Below are 7,500 nucleotides of genomic sequence, written 5' to 3'. Positions count from 1 at the left end.
GCGTAGCCCTGCCTATCTTAATGTGGCCAGGCGCGGGTAAACGGCGGGAGTAACCTGGACTCTCTTAAGGTACCCGGCAGCTGTAATCGCTCAAAGCATAGCCCTGCCAATCTTATTCTGGCCAGGCGCGTGTAAACGGCGGGAGTAGATGGGACTCTCTTAAGGTACCCGGCAGCTGTAATCGCTCACAGCATAGCCCTGCCTGTCTTAATGTGGCCAGGCGCGGGTAAACGGCGGGAGTAGCCTGGACTCTCTTAAGGTACCCGAGCGCGTGTAAACGGCGGGAGTAGATGGGACTCTCTTAAGGTACCCGGCAGCTATAATCGCTCATAGCATAGCCCTGCCTATCTTAATGTGGCCAGGCGCGGGTAAACGGCGGGAGTAACCTGGACTCTCTTAAGGTACCCGGCAGCTATAATCGATCATAGCATAGCCCTGCCTACCTTAATGTGGCCAGGCGCGGGTAAACGGCATGAGTAGCCCTGCCTATCTTAATGTGGCCAGGCGCGGGTAAACGGCGGGAGTAGCCTGGACTCTCTTAAGGTACCCGATCGCGTGTAAACGGCGGGAGTAGATGGGACTCTCTTAAGGTACGCGGGGGCTGTAATCGCTCAATGCGTAGCCCTGCCTATCGTAATGTGGCCAGGCGCGGGTAAACGGCGGGAGTAACCTGGACTCTCTTAAGGTACCCGGCAGCTATAATCGCTCATAGCATAGCCCTGCCTATCTTAATGTGGCCAGGCGCGGGTAAACGGCGGGAGTAACCTGGACTCTCTTAAGGTACCCGGCAGCTATAATCGATCATAGCATAGCCCTGCCTACCTTAATGTGGCCAGGCGCGGGTAAACGGCATGAGTAGCCCTGCCTATCTTAATGTGGCCAGGCGCGGGTAAACGGCGGGAGTAGCCTGGACTCTCTTAAGGTACCCGATCGCGGGTAAACGGCGGGAGTAGATGGGACTCTCTTAAGGTACGCGGGGGCTGTAATCGCTCAATGCGTAGCCCTGCCTATCGTAATGTGGCCAGGCGCGGGTAAACGGCGGGAGTAACCTGGACTCTCTTAAGGTACCCGGCAGCTATAATCGATCATAGCATAGCCCTGCCTATCTTAATGTGGCCAGGCGCGGGTAAACGGCGGGAGTAACCTGGACTCTCTTAAGGTACCCGATCGCGGGTAAACGGCGGGAGTAGATGGGACTCTCTTAAGGTACGCGGGGTCTGTAATCGCTCAATGCGTAGCCCTGCCTATCTTAATGTGGCCAGGCGCGGGTAAACGGCGGGAGTAACCTGGACTCTCTTTAGGTACCCGATCGCGTGTATACGGCGGGAGTAGATGGGACTCTCTTAAGGTACGCGACGGCTGTAATCGCTCAAAGCGCGGTAAACAAAATACTACAACCTTCATTTCGGGTGCAAAGGTGGCCTGGCGTGGAGCTAACCACTGAGTAGCATTCGGGGCCCGGGTGTAGCTCGGTTGATCTGCAGGGACCTGAGTGGGTGAAAACGGCGGGAGTAGCCCTGCCTATCTTATCGTAGCCGTGAGTGCGTATCCGACGGGGCAATCCAATTTACCGGTAATTATAAGTGAGAGTTTTGTCATGGTGATGATTATTTTATTATTGTTGTTGTTATTATTATTATTATTATTATTATTATTATAATTATTTTTTATTATATGTATGAATTACTCGGATTCATTTATGTCATCAGTATGATTACTAAATTTATTAATAATAGTGTTTGTGGTCGTAGGCCGAGGCTTGGGTGACTGTCATTACGTGGAACGACGTCGAGAAGCTTCCGCGCCGGTCGGGCAGCTCTGACGGCCAGGGCAGCTGCCATCGCGGATAAGCTGATGGCTGGAATGGTCGGGCTGACATGCTCCGCGAGGCTGCTGGCCGGGAGGAGAGCCGCGCTGGCCGAGGAAGTATAGCTTCCGTCGTCGGCAACGTGATCGGCTGAAATGCTGCCAGCTAGGGTGAGTGAGTGAATGATTCATTATTAGTAGTCAAGATTTATTGCATGGGGAGATATTTTCAGTGTTGTGCATGGCAACAAAAACTTTAGTTAATGTGACATTCTCATGTATAATGTGTATTTCATAATTACAGGTTATAAAATTAATCTGAATGTATTTACTCGAGAAGAAAATCTCTAAAACTTAGTTTTATGCAAATTTTAAAGAGAATCCTTCGCCGCGAATTGTGCGTCGGAATTATCTTTATTATTATGATTATTATTTTGTTTTAGTTGTACTGTGATTTCCGTGGAGCAGATTGGGGAGATGCGCTTTCGGTCGAAGGGGGGGGGGGGATGCTGGCGAACCGACTTATTAGGATCAAGTAAATTTATCTAAATTTGAGAATGTTTCATTTTCTCTCTTTACTGAATAAGGTAACGAACAAAAAATATAGCATTTTTGCCATTATCATCGTCATCACCGTACGAATCGCCATCAACACTGTAAATACTATCTCTGCAATGCGGAAACTGCACGCTCGCGGGATACATGAAAGGAGGAATTAAAAGACAAAACGAAGAGAAGAAGGAGAAGGGAATTTTAAGACCCGGTAATTCCTTCTTATGCTTTAATCTTCCTTAAGAAGTAGGTGTAGATAAGGAATAAGAAGGGTAAGAGAGGAGGAGGAAGGAGAACTAATGACCCTCCTGTATAGCATTCTCTTCTTGTTCTTCAGTCTTCCGTAAGGAGAAAAGAAAAGAAGATAACGAAGGAGCAGAAGGAAAGTAGAAGAGGAAGAGGAAGGACCATTTAAAAGACCATCCTCTATGTTTTCTCTTCTTCTTTTCCAATCTTTCCTGAGAAGATGTTAAGGAATAATAATCATCATAAGCAGGAGAAGAAAATGAAGAAGAAGAAGAAGAAGAGAAAACTAGGAGGAAGCAGAATTGTAAGAACTTCCTGTATATTTTTCTCTTCTTGTTCTTCAACGTTCCTCAAGTAGAAGAAGGGGAAGAAGAAGAAAAAACAATAGGAATACTTTTGGACCACCCCTCTATATTATCTCTTCTTGTTCTTCAGTCTTTGTAAAGAAGAAGGTAACGAAGAAGAAGAAGAGAAAAAGACAAGGTTTAAGCAGATTTTTAAGACCCTCTTGTATATTTTCTCTTCCTCTCCAATCTTCCTAATAAGTAATATGATGATGTTGTAGAGAAAGAATAAGAAGAATAAGAAGAGAAAACGGCAAGGAGGAAGGAACGTTTTAAGACCCTCCTGTTTATTTTCTCTTCTTGTTCTCCTATCTTCCTTAAGAAGACGTTAACGGAGAAGAAGAGAAAGACAAGGTGGAAGCAGAATTTTAAGACACTCCTGTATATTTTCTCTTCTTCTTCAATCTTTCTAAAAAGTAGTATGATGATGTTAAGGAAAATGTAGAAGAAGAAGAAGAAGAAGAAGAAGAAGAAGAAGAAGAGATAACGACATGGAGGAATGAATGTTTTAAGACCCTCCTGTATATTTTCTCTACTTGTTCAGTCCTCCTTAAGAAGAAGAGGAAAAGAGAAATTACAAAGAATTACAAGAAGAGAAGAAGAACCATACGAACGACGATTTTTTAAACTTAGTTTAGTGCAAATTTAAAACAGAATTATTCGCCGCGAATTGTGCTTCGGAATTATCTTTATTATTATGATTATTATTTTGTTTTAGTTGTACTGTGATTTCCGTGGAGCAGACTGGGGAGATGCGCATTGGGTCGAAAGGGAGGGGGCTGGTGAACCGACTTATTAGGATCAAGTAAATATACTAAAATTTGAGAATATTTTATTTTCTCTCTTTACTGAATAAGGTAACGAACAAAAAAATAGAGCACTTTTGCCATCATCATCATCACCGTACGAATCGTCATCAACACTGTAAATACTATCCCTGCAATGCGGAAACTGCACGCTCGCGGGATACATGCTAGGAGGAATTAAAAGATAAAACGAAGAGAAGGAGAAGGGAATTTTAAGACCCGCTAAATCCTTCTTATTCTTCAATCTTCCTTAAGAAGTAGGTGTTGATAAGGAATAAGAAGAAGAGGGGTAAGAGAGGAGGAGAAAGGAGAATTTTTGACCCTCCTGTATAGCATTCTCTTCTTGTTCTTCAGTCATCCTTACAGAGAAAAGAAAAGAAAAGAAAAGAAAAGAAAAGAAAAGAAAAGAAAAGAAAAGAAAACTAGAGAAGTTAACGTACGATCCGAGAGATGTTTATTTGGAAGGGTGTGGGCTGTGAAATTAGGGAAATGGTGGATGATTTTAAATCTTGCTTGCTTAGTAAGCCCACCTTGTCCACTAAGCTTGGGCTATTGTCATAGCATCAACCGTCTCGACCCATGGAATGCCTATGGACTATGTCGGACCGTTACCACAATCAAAGGGGAACGGAAACAAATTCATTAATAATATTAGTAACAAAGCAGAAGAAGAAGAAGGGGAGGGGGAAGGAGAACTTTAGGACCCTTGTCACGCGACAAGGGTGCAATACATTACAGGCAATAAATACACAGAAACAAAAAAAACAAAACTTTAGACAAACAATCACTAATCTACGCCCCTTAAACTACCAACCACATACCCTTCTAATTTAGTGGCGTCACACAGGCGGATAACCATGCCATGGGCAACGCCACCGTACACTAAACAAACCATATCTACTATAAAACCACTAACTCCAGTACTCTAACTAATTTGGAGGCGCTGCAGAGGCGGTTAACCAGACCGTAAGCAGCACCACTCTTCACTACTCTAACTTGGTGTCGCAGTAGAGGCGGAAAGCCGGACCGTAAGCTGCACCACCCTTCGCTAAATCTAAAGTTATACTGCATACATCTAAAAACAAAAGCAAAAAGGAAAGCAACTGGCTGATCACGGCATCCCCTGGTAATGAGGGAACCCCTTCCACCCATGATGCCGCTATCAGCCACAGCCGTGGGTCAGATGACATACCCACCTAAACCTCTATCGCAATGTGTTCCTTCACATTCTTTGCGTGGCGAATCGCTGAGCTGGAACCCAGTCCATCATGCAATTGCCCCGTCTACTAGTCTGCGTCGTCTCATTACACATTGCCTACTCCCTGCTGTTCCACCATAACCTCGGAACTATTATTATTATTGTGACGGAGAAATCCTTGGAGCAGAAAGAGGTGAAAGAAGGTGCTGGGTGGAATGGGTCTAACTACTATACCAAAAATTAACTTAAAACTTTAACATAGGTTACATTTCTTTTAGAATCTCAAACTTAACACACTTTTCACTTGGTGAACTAATAAAGTGACAGGTACAAATAGCCATCTTGAAACAATAACTGGAAAACCCCAGATTAGGGAATTTTACAGATCGGGGCTTCAAGCTCTTAGTTTACAAATTCTGAGATACCAGATCCGGTTTACAAAATTTTGCAAACTCTCTTATGTTTAGACAATTTAAGAGCACTTTGCTCCAACAACTTCACAGCCTTCCAGAGAAGCACCTCAATATTGCAGTTGAATTTAGGAAACACGGTAAAAGAGCTTACCTGTTCTCCAACTTTAACTAATCACTTACAGCTCGCTAAGGGCAAACTTACACAACCCCTTACAATATCTGGCCTCTCCAGGCACAATTTACAATTAACAAAAGTTAGTACGCAGGGGTATCTAATAGCCAACCTACTGGACCTTTGTGGAATAAGAATAACGGGTTAAATTAATGGCCCGAACACAAAATGAATGGACGCGTATACTCCTAGATATTGAAGAATAAAATCCTAACGGGGCTCCCGGCCCAGTGATACAGGGGCTAAGCCCAATCTACTGTGGTGACTCGAATGGAGGTTAATTTAATACATTACAGGAAAGAAAAACAGTCACAAAATCGTAGTCGCCTCAAACTAAGTTGAAGGGAACTCGAGATGGTGAAGCACTCTCTATCCGCGGTTTGCAGTTGAAAACTTTATGAAATTTTACAAAAGCTGAACGAAAATTTACATTTCAGGAAAGGTTGGTTACATAATTAGAAATAAGGACCTTCCCCTCGTGTAAGTCTGCGGAGGTAGCTACAGAAAAATAAGTCTGGTGGTCATTACCTTGGCTGTTGGTCTGCTCGGTCTGTCTTAACACACACGCACGCGCGCGCGCGCGCGCACACACACACGTTCGCACGCACGCACGCACGCACGCACACACACGCGCACACACACAAATGTACTTTAAAGGTTGTTGTCTTCCCTATACAGCTCTAACGGAGGATGAACGATTTATCTTGTTTGGAAAATTCGTGAACTATCTCGGAAAAACTTTTTAATTTGAAGGTGCTCATTTTTTATCCGGATGGCCGCTTGTAGGGGGTAAAGGGTTGGAAATAGATGTATGCCGTCGCGGACATTTTTGTACAGCTTTTTACGCTCTACAATTCGTACGCTTACACCTTGGGCCTAACGCTGACAGTTCAGGCAGCGTAAGCGAAGAAAGCTTTCGGTCGCGACCTTTTCCCTAATCTCTTCTTAATTACTTTCTATTTGGCATTAAATCCATCATCACGCAGTGCACCCGTCCGGATTACATCACCCTGGAATGGTTATCGTAATTTACGATACCACTTCACATCGCCATATGGGTCGCACCCGCACGCGGACTGCCCAGTTTGGTCGAAGCGGCGGCCGGGCGCTGGCGCTGTGGAGGCCATTTTGTGATCTGCCGGACCCCCTTAGTACCCTGAGATACTCGCCGCCCGATACACTGAGAGCGGCAGCTTGCCTGCCCGCGACTGCAATGCTGCGAGCCTCTGCACACCCAGTGTTCATGCTCATATGCGGCGCTCAGTAATGTTGGTAACCGCTCGCCCTTGCTCGGGCGTGAAAATGTAGCATCGTACGCCTCTCGTACGGTCCTGCCGACCTCGGCAGCGGTCGAAGTGGAGATGTGACGATGGATGGTGAAGGGACCCGATCCCTAGTGAAGGCCCGTCCGGCCGGGTGAGAGCCCGTGCTCGGCGGCCTATGAAATTTTAGTTGGCGGCCACTCGGTCGGCCAACGGAGCAAAGCAAGTCTGTGTCCCGCAGGCCGCACTCGTCGGCGGCGGGCTACGACGCTCGGTTTCGGCTCTCGAGCCAGCCAGCTCCCTGGTTGATCCTGCCAGTAGTCATATGCTTGTCTCAAAGATTAAGCCATGCATGTCTCAGTGCAAGCCAAATTAAGGTGAAACCGCGAATGGCTCATTAAATCAGTTATGGTTCCTTAGATCGTACCACTTTACTTGGATAACTGTGGTAATTCTAGAGCTAATACATGCAAACAGAGTCCCGACCAGAAGTGGAAGGGACGCTTTTATTAGATCAAAATCAATCGGTCGGCTCGTCCGGTCCGTTTGCCTTGGTGACTCTGAATAACTTTGGGCTGATCGCACGGTCCTCGTACCGGCGACGCATCTTTCAAATGTCTGCCTTATCAACTGTCGATGGTAGGTTCTGCGCCTACCATGGTTGTAACGGGTAACGGGGAATCAGGGTTCGATTCCGGAGA

The 7,500-nt window shown here is 45.6% G+C and overlaps 1 non-coding gene across 1 annotated transcript in view; it reads left to right on the top strand.

Moving 5' to 3' along the window:
• The first annotated feature begins 7,097 nt into the window (after window positions 1-7,097).
• LOC137501110 (small subunit ribosomal RNA) overlaps window positions 7,098-7,500 on the top strand; it is a 1,925-nt gene continuing 1,522 nt past the window's right edge. Inside the window, exon 1 of the ribosomal RNA XR_011018372.1 lies at window positions 7,098-7,500. This exon is cut by the window's right edge and continues 1,522 nt beyond it. This is a non-coding gene — a ribosomal RNA (small subunit ribosomal RNA).

This window comes from Anabrus simplex, chromosome 5, assembly GCF_040414725.1.
Source record: "Anabrus simplex isolate iqAnaSimp1 chromosome 5, ASM4041472v1, whole genome shotgun sequence".
Lineage (NCBI taxonomy): Eukaryota > Metazoa > Arthropoda > Insecta > Orthoptera > Tettigoniidae > Anabrus > Anabrus simplex.
Note: the sequence above shows the minus strand (reverse complement) of the source record. Positions and strands in the feature narration are given on the sequence as shown.